The following is a 26,312-nucleotide window of genomic DNA, read 5'->3' on the forward strand; positions in this document are numbered from 1 at the left end:
AAAGAATGTTCAAATTGAGACTGCAGGAACACATCAGGGACATTAAAAATAAGAATTTTGATAATCCAGTGGCTCTTCATTTTTATCAGATACATGAAGGGGGTTATACAGATTTAAAAGCCTGTATTTTAGAACAAGTTTGTGTGATGGATACTGCTGTATTAAAAAATATTTTACTCTATAAGGAAACTGTCTTGATTCTTAAATTTGATACTTTGGCACCTAAGGGCTTGAATAAGGCATTTGATTGAAAAGCCCTTTCAATACATTTAAAGCCTTCAAGTCCTGCTCATCCAAGGCCTCTTACAGGTAATAATCAGTAATGCAATAGTCATGATAAACAAATAAGAACGGGTCATAAGATCAAAAAACTTTACAGGTTGCTAGTGCTGCTTGGGGATCTGGCTTTATTCATATTTTTCATTTTATTTCACTGCATCTGACAGATAGAAACAATGTGTCAACAGACAGTTAATCCAATCACTTTGAACAGACAGAATGACAGAACAATTTATAGTTGTTTCTGGATGTTGGCAATCACAGTGGTTCCAGAGTGAGATATCCTTCATCTCAACAGAATGCTAAATTCTCCAGCTTCTGGACCAGGTAACAGGACACTGTCTTGCAGAACTGGGTAGGAAGTCTATTGTAAGATTTTCTTCTAATCATTCTTATTCAAAGAAGCAAAAAAGAAACCAGATTACTCTTTTTACTCCTTTTTGGCCAAGAAAAAAAAGTTGTTTAATCTAACTGAGATGATTTATTATCTAGGTTAGCTTCCATTCAGAAAGTGCCTTCTTTCTTCAATGTGGGAGCACAGAAACATTCAGCTCTCAAGTCATTAAATCATATGGCTTGGTGGCTGTCATTTTGATTCTGAATAGGCAACTTTTCTCCTCCCTGTTAAAATTTTGCACTAGGTTAGGAAATTCTCTTCTACAATTTATTTATTTTTTAAATGGATTTGATTTTCTTGGCCACAGTGGTGCAATGAACAATGTTACTGCCTCACAGCAAAATGTTTTTACAGTTTGATTCTCAGCCGGGGTGCTTCCTCTGCAGAATGTGCATATCCTCTCTGCTCATATAGGTTTTTTCAGGTGCTTCAGTTTATTTCTTCCTCACAAAGACATGCATTAGGTGAACTGGCATTCTCTAAATTGCCAACAGTTGTGCATATAGTGTTTGAGTGAGTGCATTCAATGATAAATTGGCACTCTGTCTAGGATGACCTGGAATGTCTTGTACCACTGATTGGCAGGATAGACTGTGGTGTATCTACAACTCTCTTATCAGACAATGGACGGCTGTATTAGATTTTCCCACTAATATAATAATAAAAGGTGTGTGCTACCTAAGGTTCAAAATCTGAAAGTTCTGGAGTATCATACATACTTGAAAGGCAATGTATTGTCTTTTTCTTCCACAAACACTTACCATACTGCTCTGGCAACTTGCTAAACATGGTTCATAGGTTCATAGGTGTTTACTAGGCTAATGACCACAAGGGCCTTTTTAAGCCTGGCCATGCATCCCAAATCTCTGACAAAGCCTGATGCCCTTGATAAGTGTAAGCATGGACTTGGGAGATAAACCATTTAGAGGTTACTTATGTTCATTAGAGACATAGGTGCCAAAGCAGGGATGATGGAATCCTTTTGGTCTCCAGATCTGCAGTGAAAAATTTGGAGTGTGAATAATTTCACTTTAATCCTCTTAGAAAGTACATTCTTCCAAACTGAGGTCTGAATTTTATATTTTAAATACTGACAAAACATCCTTTTGTACATCTGTTGGCATGATTTAACTTTATTTGGAAAGCAATTATCCTTTTATGTGTCATCTCAGCAGGGATAGTCTCATATAGGTTTATGTATGCTCTGAACTTTAATCCTGGTTCCAGAAGGATAGAGTAATTTAGCAAAAAATCTATCCTTTATGCCTAAGATGAGGACAGGTGTTATTTTAAATCAGAAGATTAGTGAACTGGGGCCATTGCTTAGATGCCAAGCAGTTAGCAGCATAAACATTTTGCTCTGCCTCTTTTCAGGTTTTCTGACTGGAATATTTCACTTTATACTAAAAAACTGTTTTCAAAATATTCATTTTACAACAATAAATAAGGAATGAAAAATATTCAGCAAGAAAATCAGTTTTAGCCGACTTTATATTGATTTTATCCTGTCAGTAACTAACTCAGTCAAGTGAGGTCATGTGTCACCTTAAAGCGTCCACACAGGAAAAGTGGAATGAAGAGATAACTGCAGTCTCTTCTTTCCAGTATGCAGGAAATATCAGTTAAAATAGAGAAATTGTAGAGTAAAATGCATACTACAAAACAAGAAAATAAGAAACAAATTGATCTACTGAATGAAATAATCAAGAAACATTCAGATCAAATTACTTCCATGGAGGACTCATTAAATGATGTAGATGGCAGACTGAATGAAAATGAAAGTCAAGTTGAATACCTACTGAACAGAATAATTTCCCTTGTAAAACGTGGATGATCTTGATAGTACGTCCAGAAGAAACAATATAAGAATATACTGTGTTCCTGATAAGGAAGAAGGTAACAGTGTGATACATTTCTTCAAAACTTGGCTTCAAAAACTTTGAACATGCCAGAGTCACTTTCATTTGGAATAGAAAGGGCACATAGGTCTTTTTCTAACAACACTGCAACAAAAAGTCCATCTACACTGAGATCTATAATTGTCACGTTCCTTTCTACACAAGCTAAAGACTTGGTCTTGAGAACAGCTTGGTCTGACTCTCAAATAACTTTTAATGGAAATACAATCAGATGTGACAATGATTATATTTTCACAGTAATCTCTAAAAGGAAAGCCAGCATCCCATTAATAAAAAGTCTCAAGAAATCCAACATCAAGGCGCAAATTTTGTTTCCTGCAAGAATCAGAATTTTATCTGAAGGTCAAGAAACATTCAACACAATTGATGAAACCCTGGAATTTTGTCAAAAAAATCATCTTCTAGAAAAGCAAGAAGAAATGGACAGGTCCCAAGTAAGGTTAAAAAGACATACTCCAGATTTACTAATCTTCCGTGCAGGACTAGCTTAGTCCTGCACGGCAGCGGACGTTTAGGAGCAGGATGGCAGAGCACCATGCATAGTAATGAGGCACGCTGCCTGAGCTCCTAATCTTACATGGAGCATGTAAGACTGCAGGGGTGTGTCTGAGAGCAGAGCTCTCAGAATATACATGCCCCTGCAATGAAGAACAGCTGAAAGGGCTAAGAAATGAGTGAGACCGCTCATAGGTGTCCAGATATTCCCACCAATAGTCCCCCCATGTACAACAGAAAGTATACAGAAATAAAATGAACAAACCCTTTTATTTTTTAAAACTCCAATTAAAGCTAACCATAGGTGCGTGGGTGTGCCCAATGCTTAGCTATAGTTAATGCAGCTTAAATGGCTGAAGAGGATAACAAGGAAGATATATGCAAATGAAGCAGCATAGCAATAGTGTAGTGGGCAGAGCATTCGCCTTATGAGCAGCCATTCTCGGTTTGAGTCCCACTGCAGCACATTCCATGATAAAGCATAATATGACCAATATTTTTGTTGCATAACCCACTAAATAACATAGATGTATGAACTAGAGTATTGCAGTAAATGCACATATGAGGTATCAGTGTCATAATGAATAAAGCACTAGCAAGCAGGTATAAGCACCAATAAGCAGTAGTAAGCATATATAAGCACTAGTAAGTGGGTTTAAGCCAGTTTGTGTGGGGGTAAGCAATGTGCACACAGATTAAGCAATTTTGAAGCTAATTCTCTGTAAGCATATGTAACCAGAGGATAGCATTGCTTACCCTCCTGCAAACATGCTTATAAATGCTCAAAAGTGCCTTAATCACTCTGTATCCAATGGCCCTTGTTCTGCCTATCAACAAAATGACCAGCTTTGCAGGTCTTGAACCCAGGACCCTATACACTATAATCACAGCAGTTAACCACCAAGCCATCACAGAAGAATGAGGTATCAGCAGACAAGTCTTCACTATAGTAAAATCAAACTGAACCTGTGAAAGGAATCAGTATACAGACATATGTTCCATAACCCAATACATAACACAAATATGTGAACTGGAGTACAGCAGTAAGCCCAGAAGTCAGCTGCAATTGTAAAAGAGTGTTGAAGTCCCCAATAAAACACAAGGACCCCATACAGTGTACATACACATGAATCATGGATACCAGGCATACATATAAGATGTAATGAATAATAAATCAATGCCAAAAAGGAAATATAATGCAAAATCAAATGTAAGCAATGCTAAGCATTGCACAGGCCAGCTTAGCAGGTGTAAGCAATATGTAGACCAGCTAAGTCAATGTGCCCAGTATTATATCCCTTTAAACAATGCCAACCATAGGTAAGCAGGTTTGCCCATAGCTTAGCCTTTTCAAAACTGGCCAATCATAAAAAAGTATGGGAAATCAACCCTACTTAAACCCAAGAGGTGGGAATGCATCTCATAACTGGTTGTAGCTTCCCTTGCAGGCACTATGTCAGGAAGGGTAGAGGGTGTGCACATTTGGATGCAGTGCTGGTGCATCCAGGAGTCCAGAGTCATGGCAGGACTCCTTGTCAAAGACCATGAACAGAGACTGCTGCAGGTCCAGTACCAGGCTCCCAATATAAGGTGGCTGCCTAGGACTGTCTCACCCGTGCCCTCGCCAGTGCCACTGGCATGGCCCAAACTGGTGAGCAGGTCAGGCATCACTATGCCGACCTGAAGTGGTGTAAAGGGGACCTCTTGGACCAGTGGATCCAAGAGGCTAGAACAGCAGCGGATGTTCCAGCTCTGTGTAAGTATCAGTTTACTACCTGTTTAATAATTGCCAGCTCATGTATATCATGGATAGGTATGGCTAAATATTCCTCTTATGTCCTCCACAGATGCAATCAAGTGGGCCATGAACCAGGAGGACCATGGCAGTTGCCTGGAAAGGATGAGATGCGAGGCAGGTCAGTAATACTCTTGCATGTACTGTCATAGGAAATAAATCTATAAGTATTAGTAAATTAATTGCCTGTATAAAACCTGTATTGTTTAAAGCAAGTACTGCACACACAGGAGAATATGACAGGAAAAAACTCATCTAGTATTTACATAAATAAAAGCGTTATAGCCTGACAATAAAGGTCTAACTGATGGACTGCATGTGTATGCTTTGGTATCATATGGTAATGTAGATTTGCATTCATGTTATAGCCCTCTTGTAATAAGCATTGTTACCCACACTGTGCACCATAAATAGAATGCGTAGGAATGCCTGTATATGACTGGTGTAAACCCCAGAGGCCATTTAGTACAACTGAGAAACACACAGACAGAAAACAGGGAAAAGTCAGACAACAAAACCCGAATAACACATGTGACTAAGATGTGAACTGTTGTTTTTTTTAGCACACACAGCCATGGTTCAAATCCTGTTAGTGATAGTAGTCTGCATTCAGAATCATACCCCACAACTTTACAGATATGTCCAGAATGTCCAGTAAAGTGTCCCATATTTGTTGCCTGTCAACCTGTCCCCCTGGGAAATCAGTGGGATGATCCCAGACGTATAGGCAGCAAACAGGAAATACAATTGAGTGACACACATCTATGAGAACAAAGCTGGCACAGTAACAACTCCTCAAAACCTTATGAGACTAAGAAGCCACCTATGTCCCATTTATACCCCCATCTTGTCAAGCAGTGGCCTGAGTGTGTACAGTAACAGAGTGAGATGTATGTGCATAATAGTAATGTGGAATCTGGTACTGTGTGTGGCAACAATTAGGTAGTGCTAACAAACATTTCTCCCACAGGTCTGTCAGATACCAACACTGTACCCAGAAATACAAGAATGGTACCCTGTACTGGTACTGTTTACATTGGTATTGTATGGCATTGTGAGTGATGCAGTTGCTCTGACTAATAAGGTATTACACATCACTATCACCCACACTGTCCCACAAAATATAACTGTCTAGAAAATATGTATAAGAGTGTTCTAATACAAGGCCACAATGCAAAAGCACAGGAGAATTATAGAGCAGAAAGCAGATAGGAGATATACAGCAATATCTATATAGCACACACAACTCTGATGGACAGTGTTTAAGTTGTCGCAGACAAAGCCATGGTCTGAATCTTGGGGGTGGAAGTTGGCTGCATACAGAATCATACCCCGCAACTGTACAGATAAGACCAGAATGTCCAGTATATGTGCCCATATCTGCTGCATGTCCCCCTGTCCCACTGGTAAGTCTGTGGAATGATCCCAGATGTTTAGCTAGCAAACAGGGAATACAAGTGATTGTCCAACATCTATATGAACAGACCTGTCACTGTAGCAACTCCTGAAACTGTTAGGAGAGTAATAAGCCAAGTATGTCCTATCTACACCCCCATGTTGTCAATCTGTGACCAGAGTGTGTACAGTCATAGAGTGAGATGTATGTGCGTAATACTAATGTGTAATCTGGAACTTAGTGTGGCAACATTCAGGTAGTGGTAACAAATATTGCTCCCACAGGTATGTTCGATATGAACACTGTGCTGAGAAATAAAAACCATTATACCCTGTTCTGGTACTGTTTACTCTGGTATTGTTGGGAATTGTGAGTGTTGCAGTTTCTCTGAATAATAATGATCACTGTCACCCACACTGTGCTACATAATATAACTGTGTAGGAAGGCATGTATGTGTGTGTGTCAAGTCACTAAAGGTTGGAGAAGGCAATATTCTAGATATGTTGTGGTACACCTGCAGGTGGTCAACACATGGCCAGAGCCTGTGCAGAAAGAGTTGGATAGCCATGTGCACAACATCAACCCAGAATCTGGGAGTATGTGTAGAAACAGTTAGCTAGTGTTAGCATACATTCCCTCCACAGGTATATCAGGTAAGAGGTATATACTGCAGGTAAAACCAGTTTATGTATAAAGATGACGACAGCCATATCACTGTCCAACCTAAGGCTATAGGGTAGTGTAGTAAGACTTGTAAGGTACAGATAACAGCTCTGACTAGGAAAGTAATGTGGACTACAGGAATATGCTAGTTGTTAATCAACAGCTTTCTCTCCCCCCACCATATCTCCAACAATAAACAACATACCCACCCCAACAGTATGTAATGACTCCAATGTTCTGATAATGCCCTATTGTTTGATAAATATTTTAATTGTTCCCATGCATGTGCCATATTGAATTATTCCAACACTGGTGGCATGGAGCCATCAAAGTACCTGCATGCTGTTCTTAATACCACTGTGGTCCCATATATGCATGTGTTCTGTTTGCTATGCAACTGTTCCGTATCTGGTGTCTGGGTTAATGGGAATATCTATGCATGCTGTTATACCTAACCCTGGGATGTGTTGACTATTACTAACCCACATATAATGATAAACTCTAAACACTATAGCACGTTTGGGAAGGCCGGTCCCAGCAGATCCATCTGTCCCACCTCAGCTGGTCATGGCACCAGGCACCAGCATGTCTACAGCCCAACCTGGGACCTCCCTGTCCATTGGTTCAGCCCCACCTTTGGGTGGAACTGCCTCAGAGGATGGGGCTCACCCCCCCCAGGAGCAGGCGCAAACAGGAACGTGTCATCCATCAACAGGTTGCGGTCGTGGTGGGTAGAGAGAGCAACCGGCAGTTTGGTGATCTTCAATGCCAGCTCTAGGGCTGCATGTCATGATTAGAGTGTCAGTCTGGCTCTGCCAATCAGCCCCCAGCACAGCCACCTTCAGGGCTGTGAAGGTGCAGTGGTGACTGCCAATGGGTGGGGAACTCAGTTACACTGTTTCCATTAAGGGCTCACGGGCTTCTGATTCCCCAACACCCCTCCCCATCAAGGTGTCTACCCCACCATGTCGCATACCACCCCTGTATGCATCTTGTTTGTCTTGTCTGTTAACCTACCCAACCTACCTCCTCAAGTATACCTACTATCCCTCCCCAACATCCCACTCTCACCTGAAAAAAAAATGCAATCTGTTCCCAAAAAAAAAAATCTTGCCTTATACATAGCTGTCCATTTCACACACTTGCCCACTGGACACATGTAATCTGATCCTAATCATCATCACAACTTATTATTGTTATCCTCACCCCCTCCCTGGGGTTTGAGTGTCCAAATCTACCTCCAAATTCAGTGTATATGCACAGCTGTTGCTGTAGAAGAAATGGGCAGCTATGGACCTTCCCCACATCCTTCCTGCACATTGTCGTTTTTGCATTTAAGTTACCTGTAACACATTGCATTTAAGTTACCTGGCACTTGCTCACTAAAGCAATTATATAAGTCAGCACTAAAAAATTAAAAGCACTACACCCTCACAAACTCCCCTTGAGTACCTTGTTCCCCACTGGCCCATTTTTCAATTATAAAGGAATTCCCAATACTATTCTAGCATGTCCAAAGGTCAGTTGTCAATCTCCTCTCCGGTCCAGCTGGTGAATCTGGGAATCTTGAGGCAATGTTACAACTGCCTCATGTACACAGACAACCCTCTCCTCCTCCCAACAAATTCCAACACATGTGAGAGATGCAACCATATAGCCAAACTGGAGGCTAAGCTCTCTCAACTCAGTACTGGCTTAACCACTCAGGAGGAGAAGGTAACCACACTCACTACAATTCCAGTCTCACATAGACCTACCACGACAGCAAACCAAACACATAAACACACAAAAACATACTTGGAGGCTCTAAATAAAAATCTGCCTAAGCAGCAGAGACCTTCAAAGCAGACACCCAAGCAACCGCTACCCCAAAACAAAACACGTGCAACATATAGCTCACAAAGCCAGTGTGCCGAACAGTCACAGCCCTTAAGGCTAAACAACACACCTGATACACTTGTAATAGGTGACTCTATCGTCCCGCTCACCAGGCTGAACAAGGAGAAGGTCACGGTGAGCTGCCTGTTGGGCGCTAGGATCCGCCACATAACACAAGCACTCAGGTCACTCCAAGGCAAGTACAAATATGACTCGGTCATTGTCCATGCTGGTGTGAATGACCTGAGACGTACCTCCCTGGACTTGAAAAGAGACATAGAGGAGCTCTCTGAGCATGTAGCCCAGGCTGGTATGACCCTGACCTTGAGTAGCATCTTACCCTCACCAACAATGATGCCACAATATGAAGACAAGATGATCAATTTCAACAATTGGCTTATGTATTGGTGTCATTCAAAGTGGATCCAATGCCTGTCAGCCTGGGATGACATGCTCGACAAGCCATGATGCTTCGCTAGGACGGCTTGCACCTGTCACCCCTGGGCTTTTGGATATTGGCAAAGGCTCTTGCTACCCCCATAGTGCCTTTTTTAGGCAAGGCTCAAAAGACAAACCCACCTCCATAGGTATCACAAGGGATAAGAAACTAAGAGTAATGCTACTCAACGCCAGAAGTCTAAACCTCAAGATGCACTTTTCGAAACTCTCCTTAGCATGGAGAACATCGATATCTGTGCAGTAACAGAAACCTGGTTCAAGGCTCCCGGGAACACCCCAGCACTACCAGGTTATACCTCGTACCATGCTTTTCGGCCCCAAAACTTGGACCGAACCACAAAAGGAGGGGGAGTATCAATATTCATCAAAGGTTGGTGGCACAGCACGAAGCATCAGAGACTATCCATGTGCAACTAACAGTGGGTAAAACTGCCTTCCAGTTTATAGCCTGCTACAGACCACCCACCCAAACCCAGGAACCCCACTCAGCCTTCCTGAGAACACTGGAAAATATGAAGGTCTCTCCAAACACCATTATATTGGGTGACTTCAACTACCCAAACATAGACTGGGAGCATTACTCTAGCTCCAACACCCTAGCCCAAAGGTTTCTAGAATTTATAAACTCAAATGCTATGGAACAACTTGTTACCACTCCCACAAGAGGGGAAAACATACTGGTCCTGATCATCACCAACATGGGGACTCTATGCTCCAGACCAGAAGTGTATCCCTCACTGGTAAGATCAGACCGTAAACTAATCTCACTGGATATTCACATCCCGACCCCACCTCCTGCTCAGAAAACCACAGTGAAAAACTTCTCTAAAGCAAACCTCACACTCCTCAAAACCGAGGTGGAATCCTTCAATCCCCCCGGGCCTGTGGAAAATACGGCCCAGACCGCAGAATCCTTTATAAACTCATTCTACGAATACCTTCAGGAATGCATGGATCATGCAATCCCAAATAAAACCAAGACCCAATCCTCCAAAGGCAGACATCCTGTCTGGTGGACCCCAGCCATAAACAAACTATACAATAGAAGGAGGAAGCTACTACATGATAGAGCAAAATCCCAAAAAGGGAAGGCATCTCTGATCAGTATTAGCAAAAAACTACGGGCACTCATAAAATCGTCTAAGGCCAGCTTTGAGAGAAAAATTGCACAGGACACTAAGGATAATCACAAGGCTTTCTTTAGTTATGTTAGGAACCTGGGTGGGAATTCCCAGATATGCTCAGAATTAGTCCAAAATGACAAAAAATACACGAACCCACAGACATTGCCAACATCCTAGCTGACAGGTTCAGTGCAAACTCCACCAAAAGGGCAAATATCTATCTCAGCAGAGTGCTGCCCCCCTGACATCTCAGATGCTCAGGTAAGAGCTGCCCTCTCCAAAGCAAAAAACACAGCATCAATGGGACCAGACGGTGTCCTGGGCTGCGTCCTACATGAACTCCAAGAAGAGCTAAACCCAAACATAAAACTACTGTTTAATCTCAGCCTTACTACAGGATATGTACCCAAAGAGTGGCGTACAACAACAGTGGTCCCTCTCCACAAAGGATCCTGGAAACTATCACCCCATAAGCCTGACTAGCTTGGTCTGCAAAGCTATGGAAAATATCATCATGGACCTCATAAATAAAGATATTGGGGACCTACAAACACTGGATCCTACCCAGTTCAGCTTTGTTAAGGACAGATCATGCCTCTTAAACCTGGTCGATTTCTTTGAAACAGTCAACAAGGCCACTGACGAGGGGAAGGTGGTCCACACAGCCTACCTGGACCTCGCAAAAGCCTTCGATACAATACCCCACTCGGGCATTATAGATAAGCTCACCAGCTTAAATATAAACCCCTATGTCACTAGATGGGTTGCAAACTGGCTCAAGGACAGAACCCACATGGTTAGAATTGCTGGAGCCATGTCACACTCCAAACCAGTTACAAGTGGCATCCCACAAGGCTCAGTCCTGGGACCTCTCTTGTTCAGTATATATTTCTCGGAGGTACATGCCAACACGGAAGGACTGTGGCTGACCAAGTTCGTAGATGACTGCAAACTGGGCGCCCTGACCAAGTTCGTAGATGACTGCAAACTGGGCGCCATAATCGACTCTCCAGCTGACACAAGCATCCTCCAAAATGGCCTCATAGAAACAGACAACTGGTGCCAGAGCCATGGCCTCAAGCTAAACACCAAAAAGTGTATAGTCATCCCCTTTGGCAAAAACAAAGTGCCCACAAATTACCACCTAGGTGGTAATCCATCAAGTACAGAAGAAGTAATTAGGGACCTGGGGACCCAAGTTGATAGCAATCTCTCATTTGACAACCACGTGGCCAAAGTGGTTAGAAAAACATTTTATATAGCCCACTTAATCATGAAGGGATTCCCATCTTGATCAGGGGAGGTCATCGTGCCTCTTTACTCATCCCTCATCAGGCCCATAATTGAGTACAATGCCCCTTTTGGGATGTACCTTACCATACACCTGCAGCAACTGGAAAGACCCCAAAAGTACCTCACCAAGAGGATCAAAGGGCTCAAACAGATGCCATATGCTGCCCGGTTAAAGAAACTCCAGCTCTACTCAGTGGCATACCGCCTGCTCAGAGGAAATCTGTGCCTGACGTATAAAGCCATGTCCAACCCAGAATTAATGGACATGCTGCACCTCAGAAAACCCAAATCCCATCGAGCTACGTGCTCGAGAGACTTGAACCTCAGCACTGAAATAAATAGGATATGCTGGAGGGACAGATTCATAACCCAGAGGCTCCCTTCACTCTGGAATAAAATCCCAGTCCAGGTTAGGCAGAGTCCCTCATTGACTCTCTTCAAGAGGAATCTTGATGAGTGGATGGGAGATCGTAGGTTTACCCCGGGTATCACTTCTGTGTCACTGTTAGACAGAGGCACAGTATACTAACCTCGAAAAAGGGCATAGCAAAATTTATTTAAAATGGGTGGCGAAAGCCAAACACACTCTGGCTAGGCTTATAAATGCCCTAGGGCAAATAGCCTAGTATGAACCTATGAACCTATGAATCCCTAGCTCTATTCCCTACTGTCTTTTCCTCTTTGTGCCCCTTTGTCACCACTTTCCTATCAACCTTTTTTTTCTTTTCTTTTAAAGAAATTAGCATGGGGGTAAGCGGAAGTAAGCACTTTTAAGCATCAGTAAGCAGGTTTAAGCCTGTTTGCATGGGGATAAGCAATGCCTACACTGGTTAAGCAATCTAGAAGCTAACTGAGTCTAACAAACTGTAACCGGAAGTTAACAGTGCTTACCTCTGTGCAAACCCATGCAAACCTGCTTATAACTGCTTAAAAGTGCCTTAATCACTCTGTATCCAATGGCCCTTGTTCCCCAGCAACAAAATAAACAGCCTCTACAAGGCTAGAACCCAGGCCCCTGCATACCATAGCCAAAGTGATTTACCACTAAGCCATGTCAGATATACCTAACCCTAATGTTTTCACAAACATATCATCCATCCCAGTCATTCAACAGTACAGGGAATGTATTCCAACATATAGATGTATGTGTGTGTATATATAATAATATTTAAACATATACAACATATCTATATATTTAGATATAGATATGTATATATATATATATATATATATATATATATATATATATATATATATATATATATATATATATATAGGTATATACAGACATACATCTGTAGATAGCAATTGGAACATAACAACATATAGGTCTACATGCACCATTAATGGGGTCAAGATGCCCCAATTAGCATATATCTTGTATGAATAGGTATAACCCCCACAGCCAAACATGTCTGCCCTGCAATACACTACCAACTATTGCAGATCCCATAACTATGCCCTGACACAACATAGGCACAAGATGTTTACAGTACTCAATCCCACCTGTATGATGCCAGGCTGGTATCAGTAACATATCATGCAGTACAGATTGGCTCCCATAGGGAATGTACAATGTGGAAGCTATCAACATCCCTAGGATGCATATTCACAGACACATAGATGCAGATACAGATATACACATGTGCACACACACACACACACACACACACACACACACACACACACACACACATATATATATACATCAGGCACATCCCCTTCCTGTGTGTTGCTCTGTTTCCACAGTGTATGTTGTTAGAGGTGGATCTCCAATCCATCTGAAATGCTGTTTGCCAAACAATGGATCGAGTTCCTGCTCACAGTGAATGTAAAAGCCCAAACCAACATGATGTTCCTAGATATTGGAGTGTGTTTCCATGCAATTGGTTATGGGAATGTTACCACAGCTGTTCCACATGCAATCAGCTATAGGACAGCTGCAATTTGTGCAGAGGCCATCAGCTGATCATGAGCAACACTTAAAATACACATGCTGCTGCCCAAGCATAGCAGGTGTAAGTCCCCACTTCCACCAGAGTGGGAGTGAGAGAGGCAGACAGAGGCAAAGAAGAGTCAGGGAGGGGTGGGAGAGTAAAACATAAGAATTTTTGTGTCACACATCTACCAGTACAGGGTATCAAACCCCTGAAAACTATGCAGTGCTATCACATCTCAATGCAGTTATTGGATGCACCACATAGGTTACATGTTGAGTAGCCCTCAAAACATATATGTGATGGTGAGTGATATTGGCAACAGGGATATGGCAGCTATATGGTAGGTGTAGTACACATGCCAGTCCACATGAACAGGTGTCAGTGTCAACACAGCCACACTCTCACAGGGACGCACACAGACTGACACACTTGGCAGGGACAGGAATACAAACCATCACTAGTGAGATTGCCACAATACATTACTGTGCAGGTATCACATGCACCACAGGGATCATACGGAGGATCGATGGGCAAAGGGTAGGTGGAGGTGTCTGGCATCAGACAGCATGCTTCAGTATGCCAATGGGAGTTGTATTGAGTGTAAATGGGGTCATAAACATCATACAACACACACAGACACAGGGTACCAGTACTGACATGCATGGGTGCATTGCTGCACGGGTGTGTCGTAGTCGACTGTGCCAGATGGCTATACAAGGCTAGGTGATGGGTATACCTTGGCATCAGGCCACATGACAATGGTCTTCATTCTGGCTCAGGGGTGTAGTGTCTGGATCTGACCACACAGGTGGTTATTGTATTCATCATCCAGTCACCTGGGTGACTATTGCATGTGGCCAATGCTGTGCATCGCTTGCCATGTATGTGCTCCTTAGTCCATGACATGGATGGTGTCTGGGATGTGCACACCTCCCACATGCATGTACAGTGACATGTGGAACTGTACCTGTTGTGTCTGGCTCATGTTGTGTACACAAATTGTTATCATCAGATGTGCCAGTCCTGGCCTCATGTGGCAGGAACTGTTAATGGACGGCAGGTTGACCCAGCACCTACACTGACAGCATGATCCTGTTATTCCCTTGTGTCAGTGGCATCTGTCCATACAGGGCATGTAGTCAGGCATGGTATATCCTTTGTGGGTCACATATGAAGGCACCACAGGTGTTGCAGGTATTCAGTCTGGAACCTGGGGAAGGTGTACTGCTGGCATGTACGTGCCTTTTGCACTGATGGTCAGGGTGCCATGCCCACTGTAGCCAACTGCAATCACACCATGGTTACTATCAGTGGGCAATATGCAAGGTATACTACCAACATAGTGGCTGTTGCCTAGGCAAGTGAGTGTGTGTGTGTGTCTGTGTGTGTGTGTGTGTATGAGACATGGGTGAGAGTGTTATCTGGGTAATAGTAGGGTCACTCACTTTGTTCGCCTGGCCTTGACGTCAAATGGGTGGGTATGCACCCCAGCCTCTCAGCTATTGCACATCTGTTATCTCTCTACGGTGGACATTGTGATGTATACTAGGGCCACCATATAAGAAATATGCAAACCCCCCTCCCCATTGCCTCCAGTTGTTACACACTCACAGCCACCTCCACACAGGAAATGAATTACAAACACACACACACACACACACACACACACACACACACACAGCTGTCATGTCTGGGATTTGAACTCTTACCTTACTATTTTATTACACTACAGCACTAAGCAATTATAGGACACACCACAGAGATTATTGGACTACTACCTTCATAAAGGTGTATTTCAAGGTGGGTGACATCAGCAGCCTTGACAATGTAGGGCATCTAAATTGTAGGGTGTGTGATGAGCTTAAAAAGCATTGCTCTCTACACAGAGACAGACAGACAGACACACACAGTTGCCAAGTCTGGGATTAGAACTCCTATCTAACTATTTTATCACACTACAGCAGTACGCAGTTATAGGATGCACCACAGAGTTTACTGGGCTACTACCTTCGTAAAGGTATATTTCAAGGTGGATGACATCAGCAGCATTGTCAAAGTAGGGCATTTGAATTGTAGGGAGTGTGACTAGCCTAAAAAGCATTGCTCTCTACACAGACAGACTGACACACACAGTTGCCAAGTCTGGGATTAGAACTCCTACCTAACTATTATATCACACTACAGCAGTATGCAGTTATAGGATGTGCCATAGAGATTGCTGGGCTACTGCCTTCCCAAAGGTGTATTTCAAGGTGTATGCCATCAGCAGCATTGCCAAAGTAGGGCATTTGAATTGCATGGAGTGTGACTAGCCTAAAAAGCATTGCTCTCTACACAGACAGACAGATACACTTGCCAAGTCTGGGATTAGAGCTCCTACCTATTTTATCACAGTACAGCAGTACGCACTTATAGGATGTGCCATGGAGATGACTGGGCTACTGCCTTCCCAAAGGTGTATTTCAAGGTGGATGACATCAGCAGCCTTGCCAAAGTAGGGCATTTGAATTGTAGGTAGTGTGACTAGCCTACACACACACACACACACACACACACACACACACACACACACACACACACACACACACACATGCCAAGTCTGGGATTAGAACTCCTACCTAACTATTTTATGACACTACAGCAGTACACAGTCATAGGAAATGCCAAGGAGATTACTAGGTTACTACCTACCCAAAGATGTATTTCACAGTGGATGACCTCAGCAGGCTTGTCATAGTAAGGCTATGGGGAGGCCAGTGTGTGCATGGGCCATAAGCCATTCACCTAAGGGTTGGCACACCACATGCAGGCACATGCAGGGCCATATTCCACAGGTATGTGTATACAGCTGCTAGATGCCTACTTCCTTGTACAGTCATGCTGCACAGCTAGCACTTGCACCACATAGTCGGTACTGCTGACAGATACCATTGGCTAGTATCTACAGTGAGTTACATCTGAACCTCATGTGGTTGTAGCCATTTGGCTGTGTGCTGGGTGGGACAGCCCTGGATGGCTCCTTGTCACAGTCACTCTCTTTCACACATCTATGTATGTCTACTTTTGGCTTGTTATAGTGTGTTGTCCTTTTATATATGTCTGTATTCCTATCCACTGTGTGTGCAAAGCATGAGTGGTGCATACTGAGGAGTGTCTGCACTAACATCTGCAACTGCCAGATATGTCTGGTCCACTGTTGTTTGCAGACATGGACTTCATGTGTGTAAGTGTGTCAGCATGCCCAGTATGACCTTTCAGTATGTTGTTGTCTGACATTGCCTTCATTTCTCTAAGTGTGTGAGCATGCCCAGTATGCCCTTCTGTATTGCATGTGTGGATCAATTCCAGGTAGTTTGTACTCTAGTGCAGACCTTTGTGTTGTACACCTACAGGTAGCACACTGTTTCTGCAGAGTATCCATCGATCATGTGGCAATATGGGGACAAAGTGTGCAGGGGATAGTGTGTACTGTAGGTGATTGTGTCTGTGCTGCTTCAGCTACATGGTACTGCTGTTAGCAGAGATATTCAGACATGTGTACTGTTATACACTGTGATGTTTTCTGTCCTCATGTACTGTCAGGGGGACATTCCTGCTCACAGTTATGTCTTGGGGGACAAAGGTGACTGCAGCTGTGTGTGGTATTGTGTGCAGAGAACTACATATTCATGGTAGGTTATGCCATCCTGGAGGGGGTGCTGCAGACACTTGCTGATGGGTCTGTGTATCCGGTTCCGCACCTTGGTACAGTGCTTGCAGGGGATCCCATACATGTACATCCAGCAGCATGACAGTATAGCCTTGTATTGCTATGGTAATACCTCACAGCTGTACAGATTCACACAGGTTATCCAGAGGTAGGGGCCATGAGTCAGGACATTACCCCTATTGTGGTGTATGGGCAGGTATGTAGGCACCCATTTAAGTGTTTACAGCCAGGGATAGTGTGCGCACACAGCTTTGTGTCGGACCTTGCCCATTCAATGCTGGCCACGCTCCCACCCCCCTCAGTTATTCTTTCCTATTCCTTACATTATGCATACATTTTCTGATGCATTCCCTATGGTTATCACCCCATCATGGCTGTGTGTTGGTGTTGGTTGACAGTTCATACAGTGGGAAATGGTGGACTTGTCACTGTGGTTTGTCCACATGCCCTTGCATATGGTATATGTGGAGTGTGTTGTGTTGTTAATTGGGTGTCCATGACATAACATGCATTGGCAGTATGTGTGAGACACAAGCCCTTGGCGGAGTCCTGCGGGCCATTGGCTGTTGATGCAGGCCAGATGTGGTAGGCCGTTGCATTCTGTCTGTCCTACAGTCTCAGACCGCCATGCAGTATATTCCCCTGGCATGACAGGGTAGGTGTGCTAGGTGTTCATGCCAATACCTTTTATCAGTTCTGATCAGTGGTATGGATGTTGGCAGGGTGCTACCTACAGATGGTGACACACCTGCATGGGAGTCCTGCACTGCATGCTGCATTCTTTTGCTGTTGCCATATACAGCTGGGGTGATATTGTACCCATTCCCCACAGCAGGGGTACAACCAGGGAGGTACCTGTGGGTGGTGTTTGCGTGAGATGGGTGCATGTGTGCTATGGACACTACTTGCATCTAACACACAGATATGCATTGGGCATTCCAGTTATGCTTGCATCTGCAGGTGCATCAGCTGTTTCTCATTACATCAGTTCTACCTCCTTTTGTGATCTGCGGGTGTTTGGGCAGGCAACACTGGTATCCCCTACTACAGGACCAGATAATGTGATGCATACCTGTTTGTACTATTCCAAGGGTGTGCCCATTTCACAGTGACACAATATATACTGTATGTCTGGGGTATTTTCCCCTGTGTACTGCTTGTATATCTAGCCCAACAGCCATGCCATGTCAGTCTTTCAGATGGTGACACATATTACCAGCATACATTTGCAATGGTTTACTGCTAGCTTGTGTTATACTGGTGGGTATTTTGTTTGGCACTGCAGTTGTGAGGACTTGTCCCTGTCATCAACGTTAGTGGGCAATGGCCACCAGGTCTTACCTCAACCTGCATACATACCGACCACTCTCACACAATATGAAACACACACCAACCTAACACACACACGTACCTGCATATTGTGCAGATGCTACAACCTATCCTGCTACCTTGGCCACCTCTGTGCATCTGTGCTCCACTGGTATTATACCTACACATACATCTTCCTACATTTCTGGGTTGTGGGGGGCACACCTGACTGTTACGATGTGTGTACATCAGATTGGGGGGGGCACACCAGACCATTACTACATAAATAGGTAGGGTTGGTGGGAGAACACCTGACTGTTTCTACATTTATACACAGGATTGGGGGGTACAACTGACTGTTACTACATTTCTACACAGGATTGGGGGGTACACCTGACTGTTACTACATTTCTACACAGGATTGGGGGCACACCTAACTGTTACTACATTTCTACACAGGATTGGGGGGGGGGGGACACAGCTGACTGTTATTACATTTCTATGTAGAATGGGGGGCACACCTGACACTTGTACACATTTACTATGACTGTACTGGTATGCCAGGTACTCCATTTCATTCTGTATTCTAACCTATCATGCTGACTAGAGGCATATCAGTGTACTACAGGTCTTTGCTTTGATTGACCTACATATTAGTTTTTGACTTTCTACCCTTCAGTACTAACATCCCACTGTCTGACCTGCTGTAGTCTGTCTGTGTAGGCTTGGGGGGAGGTTACCCATAGGCATCACTCAGAGGCCATAGCACAGTCTTTGTGTTTGTCTACACCTATCCTGCTGGCTGTGACTGTTGTTGGGTATGTGAACTTCCCTGACTGGCATGTGTGAGTCACTTACCTTGTGGGTGTCCCAGTATTGGGGGTGGTGCTGCAGGGCTGCCTATGTTGGATGGACATAGTACACTCCCTACACATGGTTGAGCACAGGTAGTCAGTCCAAAATGGATTCCTGCAAGTAAGGAGTATGCAAGATCCAGAAATAACAACATGAACCAAACAATAACCAGCAGATAGTGGAAGCCATAAAAATACATATTAATACACTTGAGTCAAGACATCAATATACAAAAATTACAAACCGGTTTTGGCTTATAATTAACTAAGCCTTCATCAGTGAAGCCTTACACTGATGAAAGCTTAGTTAATTATAAGCCGAAACTGGTTTGTAATTTTTGTATATTGATGTCTTGATGCAAGTGTATTAATAAATATTTTTATGGCTTCCACTATCTGCTTGTTATTTTTTGGTTCATGACCACAGGTAGTGTCATGTTTGGCATCCCTTTTACTGTATGTGACAGTCAGAGAGAGGTGTTATTCCCTGGGTCCCTCCTGTGTCAGTGTATGTGCTATGCATTGCCTCTTTACCAAGGCCAGGGCATATCGAGCATGCCTCCTTCTGCCTACTGAGGCAGGGTCAGGTTGTTCCTTCTCTGAGTCACTCTGTGCCGGTGCAGGCCTTGGCAATGGTGGAGGGCTGTGTGGCCCTGCCCCCATGCTGTTTCAGCTGCAGCTGTTTCTGCAGTATCATATTGTGTAGCCTGGCATCCCCCACTAGGTGACCATCAGGAATGTCCCTATTGGCAAATCTCTGGTACAGCTGCTTCAGATGCCAGATGTGGGAATTGTGGTAGCTTCTAGGGCAGCCAGCACACACATTCATTATTATGCCCTTGACATCGTACACGACCTGGCATTTGATGGAGGGAAGCCCTTGCGGTTGATGTAGACCCTACTCCATTCAATGGGTGGTGCTTTGATGTGTATGTGCATGCAGTCTATAGCACCCACTACCTCAGGGTATTCTGCTATTTGGTGGAACAGTTACATATTGCTGGCCAGCGCCTCATGGGTGTTGGGGAAATATATGTGCTCACTGACATGTGCTGACATGGCTTCCAGGAACTGGTGGAATACCCTGGATGCTGATGCCTGTGAGATCCCCATCATATCCCCAGTTTGCCTTTGGAAGGTACCTGTAGCTAGTATTCTTAGGCCTACACATACCTTGGTATCCACCGGGATGGATGTTTGTGCTATGCGTTACCTCTTTGCCAAGGCCAGGGCATACTGAGCATGCCTCCTTCTGCCTACTGTGGCAGGGTCAGGTTGTTCCTCCTCTGAGGCACTCTGTGCTGGTGCAGGCCTTGGCAATGGTGGGAGGCTGTGTGGCCCTGCGCCATGCTGTTCCAGCTGCAGCTGTTTCCGCAGTATCATATTGAGTAGCATGGCACATACGATGACAATTTGGGTACATGTAGCTGGTGAGTACTGCAAGGCTCCACCAGATGTGTCCAGGCACCGGAACCGTGACTTGAACATCCCAAACACATGCTCTGTTATAATCCTGGTCTGTGTTTGTGCCTTATTATGGAGTTCTTGTTCAAGTGTGTGTGCATTTCTGATGGGTGTCATCAGCCACGGCTCCAATGCGTATCCAGCATCCCCCACTAGGTGACCATGAGGGATGACCGCATTGGGAAATCTCTGGTACAGCTGCGTCAGATGCCAAATGTGGGAATCGTGATAGTTTCTAGGGCAGCCAGCACACACATTCATTATTATGCCCTGGGCATTGCACACAACCTGGCAGTTGATGCAGGGGAAGCCCTTGTGGTTGATGTAGACCCTACTCTGCTCACCGGGTGGTGCTATGATGTGTATTTGCATGCAGTCTATAGCACCCACTACCTCAGGGTATTCTGCTATTTGGTGGAACAGTTGCATATTGCTGGCCAGCGCCTCATGGGTGTGGGGAAATATACATGATTACCAGCATGTGCTGACATGGCATCCAGGAACTGGTGGAGTACCCTGGATGTTGATGCCTGTGAGATCCATATCATATCCCCAGTTGGCCTTTGGAAGGTACCTGTAGCTAGTATTCTTAGGCCTACACATACGTTTTTATCCACTGGGATAGGTTCCCCTCTGTTAGTTCTGTGTGTCAGGTGTGGCCAGCACAGCTCAACAATTTGCTGTAGGAGGTCCCTGTCCACCCTATAGTGCTCCACTATCTCCAGCTCATGTAGCTCCTGGTAGGTTACCCTGGGTCTGTACACTGTTCTCCATCTACTCACTGTGAGTAGGTTGGCAGCATTCACATCCTCACCACCCTCAGTCTCTTCCACAAATTGTTGTATAATAGCTATTGTAGCCCCTATCATTTTGTTGTTTTGTCTGTTAAAACATCCCCACTTGTATACACCGATGGTGTAGAGTATGGGAAAAACCAGAGTGGAAGGTGTTTACATAGTTTATAGTAGTGTTCTGGGCTGGGCTGGTCTGCTGCCTGAGTAATTGCCTGATTCTGATATGTTTCACCTGCCAGCTATGCTAATTCTCCTTGATTAACTTCCTACTACTGTTTTCCCTTCCCACTGCCTTCCTGTTTAAGCCCAGGGGCATGCCGCACAAACACAGTGCTCAAATGTTCACAGAGCTGCTATTTCCTGGTTTACCTTTTTTTTTTTAAACCCAGTGTGCAGGCGCACACCCACTTAGGCAATATAAAGAGTGTTAGGCAGACTCAGGCACACCCTCTTGCTTAGCTGTGCTTAGTTAGGAGCAAACCTGAACCACAGGGCTCCAATCCGCTTACAGTATGCCTGACACACACCCCTATGATGTCAGCTAACTCCTAGGCTTACACCAAGCTATTCCTGCTCCTACACTATTGGGACTTAACAAGCATGCTGGGGAAAACTGGGATTCACTATCATTCCCCCTCATTTGCATAGGATTGCCTGCTAATGCATAGTTACATGTCTCACATTGAGCCTCCCACCTTAGCAACCACTACTCAGTGGCCATGTTGTCTTCTGCCTGCCATTGACTTTAATGGCAGAATAGTGATTTTAGTTAGAATGCTTATTTTAGGTTTATTTTCTTATTTTCCCCCGATCCTGTTTGCGCACCACTGCCCTACGCTTAAACAGCCAAGATCGGCTAAAAAAATAACAGTTGATTTTTTTTTTTTATTTTTTAAGCTGTTTCCAATGCCAATGGCCTTATACTTGGCCATTGACATGCCTCTTGACTGATATGCACCCTTTATTTGGAGCTGTCACAGCTCCATTTTGGAATTTGCAGAAATGTACTTGGTTACTAACCGCGAACATTTCTACAGATTACACTAGTCCTACATGGTCAGTTTCTAGCTTCCTGGATTGCAAATTTAACTCATTTGCATTGATTTCTCCTGCAAATGGAGTAATTTGCATACACGGGCTGAGTCCATGCAGGACTAGTGCAGGAGCGCTAGTGCATGCCCCTGCAGGCTATTCCTGGATCGCACGGCAGACATATTGCCTGCTAGAGCTGCTGCACTAATTCTGCATGCCATGCAAGGCTTGCAGAATCTGGGGGATAGAGTTAAAAATGGATGGTCAACAAAAGGAAATAACAACAAGAAGTTCAAAGGAAAGTACTATGGACTCCTATTTCTTTGTTTGGGCTTGCTTTTGGATTAGTTCTGATTTTATTAATATGCTATAATATAATACAAAAACTCTACTTTAACAGACATAGAAGGTCTCCAGATTCTGAAAGGTAAATTTTCTCTTTTTTCTTACTTCATTAAATAAATGACTGAATAACAGTTTAAATAATAAAATAATATGCACTGTAGTAATATGTGCTTATAAGACATAATATTTTTTTGCTAAAGTCTTTTGCAAACTAAATAGAAAATTTCATGCTGATTACATGATTAATAATACATGCTAAATTTAAAATAAGAATTTGCTTTAGTATTAGTATACTAAGGCATTCATGATCGAAGGGAAATTTTTAATAACATTATAAAGCTTTACTTTAAACAGGAAATGCTGATAGCATATGGACTTACTATACATAGTGTTTTAAATGACTGTAACTGAATTTATACTGTTTTCATAAATGACTAAGTTAAACTTTACATATTACATATTTTTTTTGTGCTTAAAAGTTGATTTTAATCATTTAAATCTATCAAAATTCTTTTAAGGTCTGTTTTGTGTCATAGAAAAGCCATTTGGACACTTTGTTTTTTCCGTTTACTTTTTAGAACTCTAGCTCACATACATGCAGTCGCAAGCACTTTTGCAGACTTTGACAACTTTTAAAGTGTATTTCCCACTTTGAAATGAAGTTCTTACCTTGTTTTATACTCCAAAATTGAGTCAGGAGTTCTATAAGGCTGAAAAAGTGAAACTGCTGCTGTAAGAATGAACAGAAGTGCCAGAAAGCCGAAGATAACCTTTAAACTCTGAAAAATGGAACACCTCAAAAGGCTGTAAAAGCCAGACAAACTTACTGTTTATGTATAATTTAATAATTAAAATGTATTATCTACTTTAGTTTAACATATTATAAAAACTTAAGAGCTAAAATAGAGTGTCAAATTGCTTGGTTATTAAAAGAACTGAACATAGGAGAAGCATTTCATTAAAGTCATGCTAAGGCAGAAGCAAGAGTATTTAAAGGGCAATACACACTAGAAATCAACTGTATATCTTCTGTGATAATAATAATAATTAAAGATAAATGTCTGCAGTTATACTATTTATATGAATTGTAATATTGAATGTTAATTTCATTAAAGGGAATTTGTATATAGAAAACATATTTAAAGGTGTATATTAAAGGATTAGAATGACACAAATGGTGAAAATAGGATTAAATATGCATGGATTTGTACATAGAAAGCATATTTAAAGGTGCATATTAAAGGACTAGAAGGACACAAGTGGTTATAATAGGATTAAATATGTATAGATATTAATATAGTAAATGTTTAAATATAAGAATGAATATTTATTTTTAAGGTTCACTCAACTGATGCAAGTTTTGTATGTATTAATTAGGGTCAGTTTTATTAACTTTACTTTTGAGAGATCTTGAAACTTTAACATAACAAAATTACATGCCAAGTGAATACAATCTGAACCTGATGAAAGTGCACTGACATTTTTCCTCTACATATAGTTTTAACAAAATTTTAATAATATTAAAATATTTAAATAGTGTCAAGAATTACACTTAAAATTATAATGTTATGAGATCATTTCTTACCTGTATTTAAGATTGTACAAGATATAGTTTTATATAGAAAATATTATTGATATATTAGTTGGTGGGTTGTGTGATAAAACTTTTGAGTGAACATGTATTTTGTGCATGTTGAAATCTGCTCTGTCGACTGTTAGAAATTATATATCTCTTTTAGATTTTCTATGGATACATAGGCATATATAGTGCTTTATGTCAAGATATCTGATTTATATCGTGGAATTTTAATTATTAAATGAATTACATTAATAAATAAAATAAGCTGAGTGATATAATAATCTAGTATATAAATATGGTTGATTTCTAGAATGTAAATGTTTGTTTTGGAACTACACCTAGTCTTGATATTTTAAATTTATGGGGACGTTAATGCTATTTGGATATATTACTGATAGACTAACTTATTTCATCTGATATTTAATAAATGTATATTAGATGAAAAGTTAGCTTTAAATAGCTAAATCTGAAAGGTTGTTAGAAGGAAGCTGTGTGGAATAATATGTTATTGAATGAATACTTTTAGAGGTAGAAGCAGAGAGTAGATAGTAAAATACTAAGGGATAATATAGGGTAGTTTAAATGACAATGGCCGGGATTCAGTAATCCTCTGAGTAAGACTAACCAAGTCTTACTCGGAGACTGTCGTTTAAGACTACGATGTCAGTGTGTCATGCATATGCATGAGGGCACTGACTCAACTGGAAGGCTTACACAGAGCGTGCAAGACTGCAGGGGCGTGTCGGACTGCTGAGCAGTCCAAATATCCACGCCCCTGCAACCATATAAAGTGAAAAAGACAAATGCAATGAGTGAATCCGCTGAAATGTACACATAGCAAACAGTACACATTCCCACATACTAAACCCCTTTGTAAATGTAAAATGTAAACAATTTTTTTTTTATAATTCCCGATATAGCTGCCCACATTTGTGCGTGTTTGCGCGGGTGTGCCCATTGCTTAGCTGCAGTTAGCAATTTCGACATCAAAGAGCATAATAAGAAATGTTTATGCAAACCAAGCCAAATAGCAATAGTGTAGTGGTAGAGCGTTTGCACAAAGAGGAGGAATTCCTGGTTCTAGTCCCACCATTCCCCTGTCTATTTTATGTTTTAAATTGGTATATAAAATAATTCCTGACATATATGAATGAAATCTTATTAAAAAGCATTGAAATGTCCTATGTATTAGTGAACAAAATGTATACATATAAAGATAAGAAGGTGAGCATCATTGAGGATATAATCATATAATTGGCCATAGCTAAGCAGCGTTTTACCTAGCGCAATATAATTGCCAATAGCTAAGCAGCGTTTTACCTAGCACAATATAATTGCCCATAGCTAAGCAGGGTTTTACCTAGCGCAATAAAATTGCCCATAAATAAGCAAGGTTTTACCTAGCACAATATTATTGCGTATAGCTAAGCAGTGCTTTACCTAGCACAATACCTTTGCACTGAGCTGTGCGCCGTGCTAACCAGCGCACCGTCGGGCAACGTGGAGCAACGTAGTGCAAAGTGGCCTAAACACAGACACACCTGCTAGCCTGTCTGGACAGTAGTAAAATAAAAAGCTATGACAAGGT

Source organism: Protopterus annectens, chromosome 8.part1 (assembly GCF_019279795.1).
Source record: "Protopterus annectens isolate FY-2018-M chromosome 8.part1, PAN1.0, whole genome shotgun sequence".
In the NCBI taxonomy this organism is placed as follows: Eukaryota; Metazoa; Chordata; order Ceratodontiformes; family Protopteridae; genus Protopterus; species Protopterus annectens.